Source organism: Nomascus leucogenys, unplaced genomic scaffold, assembly GCF_006542625.1.
Source record: "Nomascus leucogenys isolate Asia unplaced genomic scaffold, Asia_NLE_v1 Super-Scaffold_563, whole genome shotgun sequence".
In the NCBI taxonomy this organism is placed as follows: domain Eukaryota; kingdom Metazoa; phylum Chordata; class Mammalia; order Primates; family Hylobatidae; genus Nomascus; species Nomascus leucogenys.
The window spans coordinates 130478-149889 of NW_022095782.1; the positions used below are offsets into that span (position 1 = coordinate 130478).

At 40.2% G+C, this 19412-nt stretch overlaps 1 pseudogene; it reads right to left on the reverse strand.

Moving 5' to 3' along the window:
* Positions 1-5466: 5466 nt before the first annotated feature.
* On the reverse strand, positions 5467-7574 carry LOC100586638 (annotated as a pseudogene).
* Between the last annotated feature and the right edge of the window lie 11838 nt (positions 7575-19412).

Genomic DNA, 19412 nt, shown 5'->3' on the forward strand with positions numbered 1-19412 from the left:
TTCTGCCAGAGATAATGAGAAACTTGATCGGCAACAGAGTTGTGTCTAAGGCTGAGCAATGGGCTGCCGACGGGGGCCTGGTCCTAGGAAGACGGGCAACCGGGTATCTTCTGGCTTGGCCAGCGCTCAGCTCTGCCTGTCGCACCACAGGGCCTGGCCAGTGGTTTTTAAACCACCCATTTCTCTTTCCAGATTTTCTGCTCACCCAATTAATTTTGGGATCAGAGAATGATGAAGAGAGACTGAAGATATCAATTTCTCCAATTAATAAGGACTCTGGGTGATCAAACACATGACAGAATTCATGGAGAAACGTTAGAACTGGAATAAAAATGTCCCAAATTGTTTCTTCAGTCATTGCTAGAGATTCAGAGAGACAATGCCAGAGAGATGTAGGCTAGGAAACAATCGTGGAACGCTATCTGCAAACTCAGCAATGTCCAGTGAGAAGTAGAGAAGCAGTAAAAATACAGATGGTTTAAAACCTGGTGCTAAATGGCCACCAGGGCAAAAGAGGGGCCATGAAACCTGGAATCACAGATGCAGGAAATTAGTCCCTCCCAGTCTCCTCGTTAATTCACGAATTCAAATAAATATTATAGATATTACGGATTCGATTCAGATCCTCTCATTTTCATAAGGCAGAATAAGTGGGAGATACACTCTATTAGTTTCTCTGCAAAGAAAGAAAAAACTGAAACACATATCAAACACCCCAACCTCTCCACTGTACTCTAAAGCTCTGGCTTCTCTCCCACTCTCTCAAGGCAACAGCATGACTTGACACTTTCTAATTTTGTTGGAGTCACTAAGAATAAAGACAGGAGTTTGGACTGGCACAAAGGTTTAGAAGCCCACACAGTCTCATTTATAATAGCACTCAAAAATAAAATTCTTAGAAATAAATTTATGATTGCCATTCAAACTGCTGTGAGATGATATCTCACTGTGGTTTTGATTTGCATTTCTCTAATGACCAGTGATGATAAGCTTTTTTTCATATGTTTGTTGGACCCATAAATGTCTTCTTTTGAGAAGTGTCTGTTTGTATCATTTGCCCACTTTTTGATAGGGCTTGTTTTTTTCTTGTAAATTTGTTTTAAGTTCCTTGTAGATTCTAGATAGTAGACCTTTGTTAGATGGATAGATTGTAAAAATTTTCTTTCATTCTGTAGGTTGCCTGTTCACTCTGATGATAATTTCTTTTGCTGTGCAGAAGCTCTTTAATCATTCTACTATAAAGACGCATACATATGTCTTTGCAGCACTATTTACAATAACAAAAACTTGGAATCTACCCAAATACTCATCAGTGATAGACTAGATAAAGAAAATGTGGCACACATATACCATGCTGCTGTGCAGGCATAAAAAAGAGTGAGTCCATGTCCTTTGCAGGGACATGAATGAAGCTGGAAACCATCGTTCTCAGCAAACTAACACGAGAACAGAAAACCAAACACTGCATGTTCTCACTCATAAGTGGGAGCTGAACAATGAGAACGCATAGAAAGAGGGAGGGGAATATCACACACTGGCGCCTGTCTGGGGGAGTGGATGGGGGAAAGGGGAAGGAGAACATTAGGACAAATACTAATGAAGGTGGGGCTTAAAATCTAGATGATGGTTTGATAGGTGCAGCAAACCACCATGGCAAGTGTATACCTATGTAACAGACCTTCACGTTCTGCAAGTGTATCCCGGAACCTAAAGTAAAATTTTAAAAAATGCAGATGTTAGTTGCTAAAAAAAAAATAATAATAATAAAGAAATAAGAAACAGTTTAAAAAAATTGAACCGAAGTCTTCCTGAAAAGACAAGGTTCCATGGGGTTTGCTGCTCCCCTACCTACAACTAGAACCAGCCAGCCACCTCTCTTTCCTCCCTATGCCAAGAACCTCTCTTCAGGGCTCTTGGCAAACCCCCTCCTCCCTGCTGCCTCCCCACCTCGCTACACTTGCCAGGAATGCCGGAGATCTGGTACCTGAGCATTTTGCACAGCAGGCGGGAGAGCAAGCAGGACAAGGGCTGCAGTGAGTCCTGTACAAGGGGGAGCATTCACGGGCCCAGGCTGCAGACAAGCTCGGCTGGCAGCAGATGGCAACTGTGTGCCCCCTGCCAGGCCACTCCGCCTCCTGGAGCAGCAGCTCCTGCTGCCGCCTCCCTTTCTTGAGCACAGAATGTATGAATGCCGGTTAGGGGACAAAGGGTGGGGACGATGGCGACCTCTGGTACCTCTGACCGTCTGGTCTAGGCAGCAGCCAGCGCTGTCCGCGTCGCCGCCAGCGGCCCCATGAGCCTGGCGTTTCTGTTGCCCCTTCTCCCAGCAGCTCGCCTCCTTGTTTTCACAATCGGGCGCCCAGCTCCTCAGAGACGCGGGACCAGCTCAGATCTCGGGTCCTGCACCTGCCGGGGGAGCAAGGAAGGAGGCCGGGAGAAGTTGTCTGTCGCTCTAGAAGGAACAGGACCTCCGCACTCTAGGAAGGAGTCAGGCGCCCAGTGGGGACTGCAGGCGCAGAGGACCGCAGCAAGGGCAGCAGCAGCAGCAGGAAGAGGAGGGACCCCAGCGTGGCGGTGTCCTGCCGGGCGCTCGAGGCCATGAGCGGCGTCTCTGGGGCGGGGGCGCCCTCGGAGACTCCCGAGCCGGCGCTTCAGCTGCCCCAACCCGCACTGCCCGGTGTGCCCCATATCGCAGCAGTGGCTTCTCTGGAGGTGGCACTGTCTGCCCCCTTGAGCGTTCCCCAACGCAGTCATGATTCAAAATCCCTGCTCACCACGGGTGCACAGTCACAGTTGAAAACTGTAGTTATCTAGGAGGATTCTTCCCTAATAGTACATCTATGTTTTATGTAGGAGTTTATTGGTTAATGTTTCTCTCATTCTTGTTTTGCAATTTAGTATTACTGTGTTTCTTTTTTAGGACAGGTTCCTTGACATTCGTGTATTGTGTTTGGTTTTACCTATGTATTGTGATTTTGGATATAAATCTGCATCTCTATGTGTACACGTTAAGTCAATGCGGGGTTTAATTAAAATACGAATCAGCCATATCTATCACCAGTAAAAGCAGGTATGTTTGTTTGTCTCTATAAATATATTCCATTTGTTCACAACTTATCTTGCATATTTCTTTTCTGGCTGGTGTGGAAAGTTGTTTTATCTTGTTCAGGAGAGTAGTCATGTAAATAGTCTTAATTCACCCATGTATTTATTGATGAATCCGTATTATGTTTATGTGAGGAAAATACTTTTGTAATTTGAGGGTAATATTCTCAAAAGTTTATAAGTCTGTATCTCTTTTGTGTTTCACTTTACCATATTTTTGATTGTAATAAAAACACATAACAAAATTTATGATTCTATACCTTTGTAATTGCATAATTTAGTAGTATTACATATATCCGCATTGTTATGCAACAGGCTTCCAGAGCTTTTCCACTGCAAAACTAAAACTTAATACCCATTAAACAACAACTGCCCATTTTGCCTTCTCCTAAGCCCCAGACAAACACCTTCTACTTTCTGTTTCTATGATTGGACTACTTAAGATATCTCACAGGTGGAATCATACACTCACTGTCACTTTGTTTCCTGGCGTATTTCACTTAACATCATGTCCTAAACATTTATTGTTATTGTAGCATGTGATAAGATTTCCTTTTTAAATAATTTTTCATTGTATACCATATGATAAAATATGTATTATATGATAAAATACGTATCATAAAATGCATATATCATATTTTCTTTACTTATTTATCTATCAAGGGACATTTAAGTAGCTTCTACCTTTTGTATTTTGAGAGTAGTTCTGTTATACACATGGGTGTGCAAATGTTTCTTTCAGGTCCTGCTTTGCACATTTAGTTAGATATCCAGAAATTCTGAGAAACCTCTGTACTGTTTTTTATAATGTCTGCATTATTATTATTTTTTTTACCATCAGTGCACAAGTGTCCCAATTTTTCTACATCCTTGAAAACATTTGTTATTTTTTCTTGTTTGATAGTGGCCATCCTAATGAGTGTGAGGTAATAGCTCATTAAGATTTTGCTTTTATTTCTCTAAAGATTCGTGATTTTGAGCATCTCTTCAAATTCTTCTTGGGAATTTGTATATGCGCTTTCTAGGAACATCTATTGAGAGTTTTGCCCATTTTTAAATTGGGTTATTCACTTTTTTGTTGAGTTTAAAAGCTGTTTATACATTCTGGATATTAACTTCTATCAAATATATTATTTGCAATATTTTTTCTCATTTCTTAGGTGGCTTTTTTTTTCTTTTTTAAAGTTTAAAAGTCACTTGGAATTTCTTTTAATTAAAAGACCAAGGGACAGAAGCTCCTTTGTTAACAGTACATTACGTATGGCTCTTATATAGAATAAAATAGATATCAAAATCAAATGTTTCTACCAGCACCAAACTCTTACTTGTAGCAGGTGAATAGTGAAGCAAGATTTCTTTTACTGGCTTTGCAATTGTAATGCATCTTTTACATGTAATATGTTCTTCGGTAGACTTAATCATTGGGTGGAATTATAGGATTTGCAAAGAAAAAAATGTAATGTAAAATTTGAGCATAGTACTTCTCACCATAAGCTATTTATACAAACTTCAGAAAAAGTGTCAATCATAGTAAGAGTTTTAAGTACTTCTTACAAACTTGCCAATTAGCTTCTGTGTATTCAGAAAACACAAAACCAGTGAAATACACTGTAGTAAATAATTAGTTTTTAAAATATCTTCCATGATGTTTCTGGTAATTGGGCTAATCTGAAGGGCATGGAATTCTTTGAACCCCTGTATGGCTACTTCCTCCCCTTCATCTTCCCCCAAGCACATCCATAAGGCCTCTAATTTTGGATCAACTTGCTAATACCTGTTAAGTATGTAAATAATGACAGCAACAATTTTCAACTACTACTACACAGTAATATCTTCAACACTTTGCCTTTTACTATATGAAGAATATGGAAGCTGAAAAGTGATCAAGGTAAATCAATTACTGCAAAAAAGAAAAACCTAGAATGGAGAAAGGGTATCAGATAATTTTGATCTGTCATGACTTCAAGGCCCAGTGGTTTGAAAACTGATGTTCCTCTGCACAGTGAGCACAGAGTGTATTTCTAAATGGTTTTATTTTAATATCACCTGATGCCAAAATTTGTAACAGCATTTGCCTTTTAATAGAAACTTGTTCTCACTGTGGATCCAGGATTGAAGTATTTTAATATTCTTTGGATACTTAAAAGATTAGTGCCATAATCATGTAATTACATATGGAGTTATTTCACTTAAGCCACCTGCACTGCTACGGTTCTAAACTCATCCTAGAGAGATCTAAAATAAATAAAGTGAGTGAACTTTCTCTCATAGATGGGTTCTAGATTCGGAAGACTTTCTACTCATAGAGCTGCCAGTGTAATGAAGAGTGTGTAGCAATGATGCCCCTGATCTTACAATCCTTTATACCACAGTTTGGACAGGAGTGACACATTGTGCAGGAGAGCTGGCTGTCTCTGAGGATGAGACTGATCTGTGAAAATCACTCTCTGTAGTTCCTCTACCTTTTTCTGAAGCTCTGCTCGTTTAGCAAAAAGTTCTTCTTCTCTGTCGTGAATAGGTTCCGGTGGTTTCGTCCGTGGATTCCGCCTTATGTAATATCCCACCCAGAGCTCTAGGTGGCGAATGCTGGCTATTGGATAAAGGTCATGATTGGAATAGCTCCCATAGAGAGGCTTAGTGAAGTCTTCCAGTTGGCTTATTTATGTAAGACCACAGCGACACAGTCCCTTTTGGAAGATTCTCTTTTCCTCTTTGTTGTTCACTGTTACAGAGGAATGTTCTGAATAAGCACCTGTGGAGGTGATCCAAAATGGTAATGAGAAAATACTCATTGAATTTAAATGTGGTGGGAAACTGTCTTGTCATCTGCCAGACAGAGTCAATAAATTGAAGAAAAACAGGTGATCTGTCTGCATCTGCATCGTTCTTATCTCCATGGCCAACTCTTACTTGAAATCCATGTCCAAAGCTTAGCCATTCTTTCTCCACAAGGACTTTAAATCCTCGGATGGTTCGATAGTATCCACCCAACATGAGCATGGTAAGGGAAGTGAGCTGAGTTGTGCGATCCCAGCCATCACTGCAATGCACTACCACAGACATCTTCCCTGACTCTACCTTGTCAGCAATCCTAAGAGCCCCTGCAAGCATAAGCCTAATATGTTCTAGCCAATGAGTAGATTCCGTGTTAGACAACCAGTGAGTTTCCCCAATGTTGGCGTACACAATCGCCTTAAGTTTTTGTAATGATTCTCTCATAACACGAATATCGTGGATATCCAGAAAAACTAGTTCAGCATTTTGATAGGCATCTTCACTTTCATAACCTCCACCCTCTGCCTTATTGGCAACAGCATTAACACTTGGCTGGGCATCAAATATAAAGACTTTGTGAGATTGGGCATTGGAATCCATGATAGCTTGAAGGTATTTTTCATCTTTGTTTCGCTTTCCACTCACTCTAACCGTCGGCTGGCTACACCGAGTGACTGTGGCTTGACTTTCAGGATGACTCCATGATAAAATTGGGATATGTCCTTTTGATCTGAAGAATGCCACTCTCTTTAATTCTTCATCAGGAATATTTGCTGGCACAACCAGGAGGGCAGGGTATGTATCACAAAGTTCATATCGTTCATTTATCTTTGTTATTCTCCACCTTTCATTTGGAATTCCCTGCCTTCTATACTCCAAAATAGTATATATATAGCTTCCACCCATTTTCAGGGAATACTTCTTTGTATTCAAAAGCAAAAAGAGGCAGGTTATTAGAGACAGGAGATGCATATTTCATTAGATTCTCAAATATGGATATTCTTGTTTGCCCCTCAGGTTTATGAGCATATCATACATTCCTAATATCCTTAGACACAGTTTCTAGTCCATAAAAATTTTCACCTCGACTAGAAGCACCACAAATTTTTTCTACTCTACTTATCACACCAAGAGAAGCATCTAAAAAAATTGGGGGATGCCGTCCCATGGTTTTGAAGTATAACCTATGATTTGTGTCAGTCAGAATTCCTCGTGCAAGACCAGTGAATGGACATATACAAGTTACATCTTTGGCCATGTCTTTAATATTTTCTCCTTGAAGCAAGGGTGGTTCTTCCATTTCTGCTAACTTGTTAGGCCCCCTTAGGACCCTAAAATCAGGAGAAAAGTTGTTGGCAGAAGTTGAAATGGAATCTGATGATACAACAGAAGCTGATTTTGTATGCACTGAATTCTCTGAATGAGAAGTGGAGGCAATTACAATTTTTGAGATGTTTTATCTTCCCTTCTGATGATCTTCAAATGTCAATGGCTCTTAACATAATGCTTTCTGGTCATCTGTATCCAGGTTATCTCCTTCCCTTGGGCATAATCAAAGCTTTACTGGTTCAGGTTATAGCCTCCTGGAATTACTTCTTCATAATACAGTTGACCCTGGACAAAGAGTCCATAGTGGGCAGCCAAGCCGCCACCTGCTGGGAGCCAAGACTCTGGCAGCTTGGGCTCTTCTGCATGGCACAGCAGGGGCAGCAGAGGTAAAGGCTGAAGCGGTCTTCGAGGCTGCAGGGTGGGAGAAGTGGAGGGCGGAGTGCTCCGGGCAGAGGCCACAGTCCTTCTTTTTTTTTTATTTTTTTAATTTTTGAAACCAAGCTTTGCTCTTATTGCCTAGGCTGGAGTGCAATGGCAACAGCTCAGCTCACTGAAATCTCTGCCTCCTGGGTTCAAGCGACTTTCCTGCCTCAGCCTCCCATGTAGCTGTGATTACAGGCATCCACCACCACGCTCAGCTACTTTTTGTATTTTTGGTAGAAACGGGGTTTCACCATGATGGCCAGACTGGTCTTGAACTCCTGACCTCAGATGATCCACCCACCTTGGCCTCCCAAAGTTCTGGGATTACAGACGTGAGCCACCACGTCAGGCCCTTAGGTGGCATTTGATGTAGTCTCATTTCTCTTTTTTTTTTCTTGTTACTTCTGCTTTTAATGTCATATTAAAAAAAATTACAAAGACAAATGTCATGACTGTTTACCCTATATTTTATTTTAAGAGTTGTATAGCTATCTTACATAAATTTAAGTGTTTGATTTGTTGAAGATATTTTTGCATATGGTGCAAGTGAAAAGCCCAATTTCATTTTCATCCATTTTGATATTCAGTGTTATAACACTATCTGTTAGAGTCTGTTCTTTCCCCGTTGCTCAGTCATGGCAACTTGATTGAAGTATTTGATGATATTCATGAGGGTTTATGTCTGGATTCTCTATTCTGTTCCATGAGCTATTTGTCTTTCTGTTTGTATCTCCATAGCTTTGTAATCTGTTTTGCAATCAGGAAGTGTGATACCTCTAACTTTGTTCTTCTCTAAAGTGATTTTGGCTCCTCATTGTCCTTTGAGATTCCATATGAATCTTAGGACTTAAAATAACATTTCTGCAAAAATGTAACATTTGGATTTTGAAAGAAAATACTTCGAATTTGTGCTTCACTGTGAGTAGTATTGACATCTTAATAATATTAAATTTTCTGACCCTTGAACATGAGGTCAAGAGTGTGATGTTTTAAGTTTCATTTATTTCTTGATTTGCCTGTTTGCTTCTGCTTATGAATTGCACATGAGGTCTTATTACGTTGCCCAGGCTGGTCTCCAACTTTTGGCCTCAAACTATTCTCCCTCCTCATCCTCCCAATGTGTTTGGATTGCATGGATGAGCCACTGCACCTGGGCTCTTTATTGTTTGTCTGACATTTTTATGAGTTGATGGTAATTTTTGAAAAGATTTATAAATACGTATCTCTTTAGAAAGTTTTTCTTTTTTTATATAGTGAAAAACACGTAAGATTTATAAACTTAAATACTTTAAGTACATAGTTAAATAATATTACATATATTCCCATGGTTATGCAACATATATCTAGAATGTTTTTCTATTGCAAAACTAAAACTCAATACCCATGAAACGACAACTACCCCTTTATCTCCTCCCCTAAGGCTCTGACTAATACTATTCTACTTTCTGTTTCTAGGAGTTTAACTACTTTAGATGTCTTATTTAACAGGAATCACACAGTGTCTGTCCTTCTGTGACTGGCTTATTTTACTTACATAATGTCCTCAAGATTTATCCTTAGTGTAAAAATTATCAGATCTTCTGCTTTTAAAAAACTGGATAGTATTTCATTATTTGTATATTCCAAATTGTCTTTATCCACTCACTCATTGAGGGAGGTATGGGTTGCTTCCACCTATCCACTTTTGTGAATAATTCTGCAATGCATATGGATATACAAATAACTCTTCACTTAGCCATATATTTGAGAGCTTATTTCTGTGCTCTATTCTGTTCCATTGGTCTGTCTGTCTTGCCTTTATGCCAGTTCCAATCAGTTTGGCTACCATAGTTTTACCCTGTATTATCATAGTATTACCATAGTGATACATTATGAAGTCCAGGAGTGGGATGACTCCAGTATTATTTCTATTTTTGAAGGTTGTTTGGCCCTTTATAGTCCCTTTAGATTCCATATAAGTTTTAGAATTTTTTTTTGCATTTCCACAAAATAAAATGACAGTTAAAATTTGATTTAGATCACTTTGGGTAATGTGGATGTCTTCACAATATTATCTTCCAAACCTTGAATAGGTGCATGCTCAAGAGTGTGTTGTTGGCCAGGCGCAGTGGCTCATGCCTGTAATCCCAGCATTTTGGGAGGCTGAGCTGGCAGAACACCTGAGGTCAGGAGTTCAAGACCAGCCTCGCAAACATGGAGAAATCTTTTCTCTACTAAAAATACAAAAATTAGCCGATTGTGGCCGGGTGCGGTGGCTCATGCCTGTAATCCCAGCACTTTGGGAGGCCGAGCTGGGCGGATCATGAGGTCAGGAGTTCAAGACCATCCTGGCTAACACAGTGAAACCCTGTCTCTACTAAAAATACAAAAAATTAGCCGGGCGTGGTGGCAGGCACTTGTAATCCCAGCTACTTGGGAGGCCGAGGCAGGAGAATCTCATGTACCTGGGAGGCGGAGGTTACAGTGAGCCAAGATCACGCCACTGCACTCCAGCCTGGGCAACAGAGTGGGACTCCATTTCAAAAAAAAAAAAAATCAGCCAGTCATGGTGGCGGGCACCTCTAGTCCCAGCTACTTGGGAGGCTGAGGCAAGAGAATCACTTAAAAACAGGAGGCAGATGTTACAGTGAGCTGAGATTGCACCACTGCACTCCAGCCTGGGTGACACAGCAAGACTCTGTCTCAAAGAAAAATAAAACAACAAACACAAGAGTGTGCTGTTTAATTTCTGAATATTTGTAGATTTTCCAGTATTTCTTCCACTATTAATTTCTAATTTTATTCCCTTTTAATAAAAATGATAGTTTGTAATATTTTAATCATTTTTTTTTTGAGACAGAGTTTTGCTCTGTTGCTCAGGCTGGAGCACAGCAGCTCAATCATGGCTAGCCACAGCCTGGATCTCCCAGTGTCAAGCAATCTTCCCACCTGAGCCTCCTGAGTAGCTGGAAGCACAAGTATGTGCCATCATGCCCAGCTAATTTTTTTTTTCATTTTGTAGAGACAGGGTCTCCTTATGCTGCCCAGGCAGGACTTGAACTCCTAAACTCACTCAGTCCTCCCACCTCAGCCTCCTAAAATGCTGGAATTATAGGCATGAGCCACCATTCCAGTCCATATTTTAATATTTTAAACTTTAGTAAAATTGTTTTGTGTCCTAGTAGGTCATCTACCCAGGAGAAGGTTTCATGACCTATTGAAAAGATGGTGTATTCTGATGTTGTTGTGTGGAGTGTCTTTTTTTTTTTCTTTTTCTTTTTCACTTCTGTTCACTGTGAGTAGTGTTTTCTATGTCTTTTAGGTTTACACAGTTTGCAGTGTTATTCAAATCCTCTGTTCTCATGTTAATATTCTGTCTGATTTCATTATTCATTACTGATAGTAGGATAATTGTGACTCTTAGTATTTTTGCATATCTATTTCTTTTTACATTTGTGTCAAGGCTAGCTTTACATGCTTGGGAACCCTGAGGTGAAGTGTGTATATATTATTAATACAGTTTCCCCAGTAAATCGACACTTTTATCATTATATAATATCCTTCTTTGTCTCTTATTTCAGTTTTGACTTAATGTGTACTTTGCATAATTCTGACCAGTCTTGCTGTCATTTGATTGCAATTTTCCTAGAAGGTATTTTTCATACTGCCACATTTTACTTCTATTACTTGTATTGCACATTGCTACAATGCAGGATTGCCTATTTTAAAAGTTTAGGCTGCCTCAAAAGTCAAGGGGCCAGAAAGATTGTAAAATCTAAAATTTAAAAATAATTCTCATTGGCCAAGCCCTTGCTGACTCATGCCTGTAATCCCAGGACTTTGGGAGGCCGAGGCGGGTGGATCACTTGAGCCCCAGAGTTTGAAACCAACCTGGCCAACATGGGGAATCTCCATCTCTACTAAAAATACAAAAATTAGCCGGGCACGGTGGTGCATGCCTGTAATCCCAGGTACTTGGAAGCCTGAGGCAGAAGAATCGCTTGAACCTGTGAGGCAGAGGTTGCAGTGAGCCCAGGTTGCACCACTGTAATCCAGCCTGGGTGACAGAGTGAGACTCTCTCTCAAAAAATAAATATAAAATGGCCGGGTGCGGTGGCTCATGTCTGTAATCCCAGCACTTTGGGAGGCCGAGGTGGGCGGATCACGAGGTCAGGAGTTCCAGACCAGCCTGGTCCACATGGTAAAACCCCATCTCTACTAAAAATACAAAAAATTAGCTGGGTGTGGTGGAGCGCACCTGTAGTCCCAGCTACTCAGGAGGCTGAGGCAGAAGAATCACTTGAACCCGGGAGGCGGAGGTTACAGTGAGCCGAGATTATGCCACTGCACTCCAGCCTGGGTGACAGAGCTAGACTTCGTCTCAAAAAATAAAAAAATAAATAAAATAATTGTCATTATATTGTTTTCACTTTGAATAATACACACACACACACACACACACACACACACCCCACACACACACACAAAGTGAGGGAGACAGAGAAAGAGAAAGAGGATCTTGCTCTGTCACCCAAGCTGCAGTACAGCGGCCTAGCTGGGACCACAGACGAGTGTGATCACGCCTGGCTAATATTTTCTCTCTTTTTTTTTTTTGTAGAAAAGGCGGGGGCGGTGCGCTCACACTATCTTGTCCAGACTGGTCTCAAACTCCTGGTTTCAAGAGTTCCTCTCGCCTCAGCCTGTCAAAGTGCTGGGATTACAGGTGAGATCCACCATGCCTGGCCACATGTATGTAATTTCTAAATAAAAATAACCTTATATACAAGGTTAAATGCAAACGTCCCACAGTCAGGGCCGGGCTTCAGCAGAAGGAGGAAGTCCTGCCTCACAGGTGCTGCAGCTTGGAACTTTCCACTCTGTCCTCACCTGGCCACGAGTTGGCGCATATCTTCTGTCACTCAGGACCTGAAGGGGCGGAGCCTGAAGCCCTATTATCCAATCACTGGTGCTGGGGTGAAAACTGTCATCAGGTGATGAACTGCAGAGGTGGGGGCGGTCTTCCTCGCCTGGCTGGTCCTTTGTTTCCTGAGTTTGCGCTCCTGGCTCCGGGTCCCCTCTGGTCTCCATTGCTTTGTCTCCTTCGCGCCTAGATGCCCTAAATGGCTGTGCAGTAGCCTCTGTGGCTCAGTGACCTGCACGAACTGAGAAATTTAAGAGGAGGACGCCAGGACATGGTGAGTGTGGGCAGCCTGGCTTTCCAAGGGGTTGGGCGGTTGGTTGGTCCCGGCTGGAACCGGCTGAGGCAGGACCGGGCCTCCTCCCCTGGGGTCAGCTCCAGGGTCTGGGACCCGAGTCCCCTCCAGCGCTGCTCGGGCCTCTGTCCCCTCCGGCTGCGGCGTGCGGCGGGGCCGGCATCCTGGCTCGTTCCTGCCCGGCCACTTTGGCCCCATCAGGACCCTTCTCTGGGCAACTCTGCCTCCGCAGCCCCGCCTCTGCCCGGGATGTGCGGGGACCACGGGAGGCTCATCAGGGGGAGTCCCCACTTGGGGTGCGGGGTTCCTGCATGGCGGGAGCTGTGGCCCGGAGGGTCCCCAGTCTCTCCCTTCTCCTGTTGAAAATTAAACTGAGGCACCATTCAAATATTAGTTTAATCGAGCAAACAGATAAATGAATTGGGAGGCCTCCAGCCATGGTTTGCGGTTTGGGAGTCCCCGGGAGGGGTTTGAGTAAGAGGCTTTTGTAAGGTTCTTGAGAAGTAAACCACATGCCGTAATTCATTGGGTATAGTAATGTAGCTGCCTTATTTGGACTACCCAGGTAGAAATTTTCTCGTTCTGTGATCAGAGCCATTTGTGGTTGATTAAGCCTGAATTTCCTTTCCTTTCTAAGTTAGTAATTTGCAATAAATATGTTTAGCTACATTTTAATTTCCCTAGATAGGAAGTCGGAGCTATAGCCACCTCAGTCTAATTTTCTCCTATTTGATTATTTCAACACTCCACGGGGGAACTGGTTCTTCTCTGCGTTTCCCAAATGTATGTCAAGCAGGGTCTCAAATCCACCAGTATTTTCCTCCAGTCTAATTATTCTAGGGCTTGCGGCAAAATACTACATCTCCAGTTAATTCCCCAAATTCCCAAATGTCGACTTTCTTTCTCCACCTCACATTACAAACTATTTGTCCTTTTTTGTACATTTCAAAGAGATGTAAGCATTTTAATTGTCTATTTTCACAGTGCTGTGGATGACTTTTTAAAATATTTATGTTTTTGAACACTTCACATGAAGAAAAACAGAGTAATCCCAACACTTTGATGTAAGAGATCTTTGCGCCTCTCCTCCTTTTACCTTCCCTAGGCATTGACACCTTCTCAGGATATCTATGGGTTGTGGTTCCCCTTTGAAAACTCTTTAGGGTGATATGTCCTCAGCCACTCTCCTGTCTTTGCCTGTTTCTGGGCTTCAGAACTGTCTGGGGATGATCCCAGATTTCCACAGCAGGCATGTCTTTTGGAGTGTCTAGTGCATATCAGCTGTAGAGTCATCTCATAGTGGACAGCCTGAGGTATAGGGGTGAAGCCTCTCAGGGAAGCAGCCAAATGCCTTGGTACCGAGAGAAATCTTTTGGTATACTCTTCATATAAAAAGCAAACCCCGGCTGGGTGCGGTGGCTCACGCCTGTAATCCCAGCCCTTTGGGAGGCCGAGGCGGGCGGATCACGAGGTCAGGAGATCGAGACCATCCTGGCTAACACGGTGAAACCCCGTCTCTACTAAAAATACAAAAAATTAGCCAGGCATGGTGGCGGGCGCCTGTAGCCCTAGCTACTCGGGAGGCTGAGGCAGGAGAATGGCGTGAACCCGGGAAGCGGAGCTTGCAGTGAGCTGAGATCGCGCCCCTGCACTCCACAGCCTGGGCAACAGAGAGAGACTCCGTCTCAAAAAATAAATAAATAAATAAATAAAAAAGCAAACCCCTTGGGGTATGAAAATTTTCTTCCCTCAAGCCCAGTTTTCATTCCTTGGAAATAAAATTGGTGTGCAGTGAGTTGGATAGTGGTACTGAGGGGAAAGACAGACATAATTACTGCCTTCTGAATTTTCTTAGACTTTGAAGGCTGGTGGGGGGCGGGTGGGGGGGGGACGGGGTGGTTGACTATAATAAAGGACAAGGAAAACCTACCACAGTGAGGTGGTGGAAGAACGTGCTAAGCAAAATACATTGTGGTCACACAGCAGGCACAGTGCAGTGTCTCCTGGGAGGGTGGTCGTTGAGCACTTCAGTGAGCAGGAGGGGGATAGGAGGATGTGTCACATGATGAGATGACCTGACTTGACCCTGGAGTCAGAAGTGTCTGTATTCCAGCCAGCACCACCCTCCCTGGGTTTGTCAACTTGAAAGGATTTGTTCTATTATTTGAGCCTCTCCCTTTCATGAAATATAAAATGCATTTCATAAATGGAGTTTGAGAGATAAATGCAGTATTTCCAAAGGAGCAAAAAATCAGTCAGTTTTCAAAAAATGGATTATTTTTCATTTGTTAAAAGTTCTTCACCTTTTTTCTTTCCCTGAGCATGTGTGATAGGTTTCTGACATCTGTTCTTTTCCTTTGGATGATTTTAAATGGAATTGCAGGGATTTTACTCAAGAATTCTAGCAGGGGAAGAAATTGTAGCTTCTATTATGGCTGTTGAAAATGAATACATTTCTGTTTGTTGAAAAGCATGATAAATTGATAAATTAAATAGATTTGCTCAAATATTAGGGTGGAGAGTTTCCTTATCTGAACATGGCATATGAATACTAAATTCTGTTGGACTACCTTGTCAAGTACTCAAATATGATTATATGTTTACTAAATAACTTGTTATCATAGAATAATAATTAAATGGCATTTTTGTTGTCTGAAAGGGATAGATAGGTACATCTTTCTATAATGGTACTAATTCCCTTCGATAATCTATAACACTCCCTAAGAGTGTTTTGTACATCTTGGCTATTCTTAGACATTTTTGTGCTCTCTGAGTTTTTAGAAGTAGGTTTTCTTTAGTTCACCAACAAACAAAACAAACTTGTTTGTGAATTTCATGAAACTTCATAAAAGAGAAGATCTATTTGGGAGAGTTTAGACCATGGTGATGTTTAGTCTTTTTTTTAAATACTTAGGTTGTCTTTCCATTTATTTTATTATACATTGATGTCTTTTAATGTCTAGTTTTTCTGTTATAATGCTTTTAAACTGTTTGTTACACATATTTCAGGACTTCAGGAAAATTAGTTTTAATAGGCATCTTCTATAAATTGACTTTCAATAGCTTGTTGCTAGCAATTCAAAATTTGCTGAGATTTGTGTATTGAGCTTCTATTCAGGACACTTCCTACAAATATTACATATGCAGTAAATGTAAAAAACAATTGCAGTCAACTGTACCACTGTGAAGGGAATGCTCGTGTAATGACAACCAGTCAGGCTTGGAAGAAGCCTTCACTGGACACACTCACTTGAAATGATTCTGAGAGGCTGAATCCATCCATTTCTCTCTAAATTACACCAGTATTGTGAATTATATGATAATTTTCTCTTCATAGTTTTAGAACCTGTGTATGTATCCCGATGTTAGTACATTTTATTTTATGTTTTATGAAAATGTCATTATTCTGCATGTGATGTTTTCTCTTTTCATAATTATGACTCTTCCATGGATTTCTAATTTATTTGCTTTTTTATTTGATAGACAATTTTTCAATGCAGTTTTAGGTGTACAGAAAAATTTAGTAGATGTCATAGTAAGTTCCCATGTACTCCTTCTCCGCAGCTCATAGTTTCCCCTGATTTTAAGTTTTTGCATTTATGAAGTATATTTAATACAGTTGATGAGCCAGTGTATTATGTTTGGTGGTGAAGAGAACTGATAAAGAAAAACATTAATATTTACTAACATCCCTACTTTATATTAGCATTCACTCTTTGTATTTTACAGTTGTGTGTCATGCATTCCCTATCACAATATTATACCGAAGAATTTCACTGTCCTGAAAATCCTGTGCTTCATCTGTGCATCAATCTGCCGCACCTCTTAATTTCTCTTTCTCTCCATTGATTCTTTTTACTTTCTTTATAGTTTTGCCTTTTCCAGGATGTTATTTACTTGGAATCATATGCTATGTGGCCATTTCTGCATAGCATTTTATTGTATGAATATCCTAGAGTCTACCCAACCACATATTGAAAGGCACATTATGGTTGCTTCTAGTTTTTGGCAATTATGAATAAGGCTGCTACAAATGTTCTTGTGAAGACTTTTATGTAGATATCACTTTTGAACTCATCTGGGTAAATGCTCAGGAGTGTAATTGCTGAATGGTATGGTAAGACCTTGTTTAAATTTGTGAGAACATACCAGACTGTCTTCCAAATGGCTGAGTTTTTTTCATTAAATATTTCTTATTACACAGTGAAGAAGAGTTCAGATTGCTTCATACTTTCAGCAGCATTTAACGGTATCAGGGTTTTATGTTTTACCTTAGTTATAGGGTGGAACTTCATTTTTGTCTTAATTTGGAATTCCCTAGAAACACATAATGTTGAATATTTTGTCATATGCTTATTTGCTGTGTATCTTTGGTGAGGCGTCTTTCCAATTTTTTGTTCATTTTTTAATTGTTTTTTTCATAAAGAGTTTTTTAATGTGTTTTGAACTCTATTTCTTTATCAAATTTGTATTTTGTAAATATTCTGTTCTAGTCTGTCTTCTCATTCTCCTAACAATATCTTTCATAAAACAGAATAAATTTCAGTAAAATCCAATCTATCCATTTTCTCATTCACAGGTTATACATTTGGTATTGTATTTGAATTCTCATTGCCAAAGCCAATGATGTCTAGAATTTCTCCTGTGTTATATTCCAAAAATTCTAAATTTTGCATTTTACATTTAGGTTTATGATCCATTTTGAGCGAATTTTTTGAAAAGTTGCAGGGCCTATGCCTTATTTATTTCTTTTCAAATAAGTATCCAGGTGTTCTGGAAACATGTATTAAGAAGACTACTTTTTTAACTGAACTTTGCTTATTTGTCAAAGATCACTTAACTGTGTGGATTTATTTCTGAGTTTTCTTTTCCTTTTTGTTTTTTCACTGCTATACCATGATTGCTATTTCTGGTTTTTCCGTTCTGTTCTCCTAACGTATTTGTTTACTCTTTTCCAAATATCACATTATCTTGATTACTGTAGCTTTATGGAAAGTCTTAATATTAGGTAGTGCCAATATTAATTCTTTTTTTGTGTTGACCATTCTGTGTCTTTTGGCTTTTCATATAACTCTTACAATTAATTTTCTGTTAGCAACACCATGACTTGTTAGAATTTTAGTTGGGCTTGTGCTGAATCTATAACTCAAATTGGGGAGAAATTACATCTTGACAATATTGAGGTTTTATGTTCATGGACATTAAATGTCTTTCTATTTATTAAGATCTTTTGTGGTTCCTTCATTAGAAATTTGTAGTTTTCATTGCATACAGATCTGTGTGTCACAAAGGTCTATACGACAAAACTGAGACAAAGACAAACTGACGGATTCTTCCAGCTTTCGTGGATGGCTCTGGGCTGGAGCTTTCCTTTAACACATAGGCAGACTGTTGAAAACTCTGCTTCAGTCTTCACTTTCTGCTGAGCTGAGCCTGAAGTTCAGCCAGAGCTGAAAAAGAGGGTCTTCTTGGGTCTTTAAGAAAATGTGTTTTTCGTGGTTATGCACAGAGTGCTTTGTCAATTTGCCAGTATACCTGGGTGCTTTTCAATAGCCTAATTTGTAAAACAAAAAAACTCACCCTAGCTTTTTATTCTTGGCTTTATGTGACCTATTGTATGTGTCATCTGTAATCTATTCTCCAGGAGGCTTCTGGCTTTCAGTTTCCTTAAAATACTCCCAAGTGACTCCTGCCAATTTTTTAAACTGATTTTTTTCTGACTTAGAGAAAAAAGAGGGCCTTGTTTCAGACCTTTGGATAGCCCTAATACAGATTTTAATGTAACAACACAATACTTTGCAAGTAAGACCTCCTCTTTTCCCTCTGGAACCACTGAGCAGAGGCCCATACTGGCAACTCAGGATGTTGTTTTTAAGACTGGCATCAAGTAAGGGAAGGATTTGGGCAAGGACACGTAAAAAGTCCACAAGGCTTTTCTCCTGTTCTTCATTGTTTTTCTTGATTTTGTATTTACACGGTTGCTGTAAAACTCGATGGTTTTCAACAGGTTTTACAACATTGTTTCTGACAGTTCTGCTTGTTTTTCCCTGTTTCTGTGGAGGAGCAGGTGTTCGGAGCTGTACATTCTTGCCATTTTGCTGATTTTACTCTCTCTGGGCTCTCAGTTGTATTTCATTGATGTAAATGACTTTCCTTGTGTCGTTACTACACCATCTTGATTAATGTTGCTTTGAGGCAAATTTTGAAATTGTAATTTGTGAGTCCTCTTATTTGGCATGTTTTCAAAGATTTTTGAATATTCTTAGTCCCTTTTAATTTTATATGAATTTCAGCATCAATGCTTCAGTTTTTACGTGGTAGTCACCTTGAATTCTAATTGTACTGAATCTAATTGTACTAGATGTAGACTGTTTGGGGAGTTACTGTCATCATAATATATTAAACCTACTGATTCATAAACATAGAATGGTTTCTCATTTATTTAGATCTTCAACCTCTTTCAATAAGGTTTGTAGTTTTCAGATCGCAAGTTTCATTCACATGTTTAAAAATTAATTTCTATGTATTTATTATTTAATTGCCATTGTAAATGGATTTGTTTTTGCCTCAACTGCATTATTAGGTATT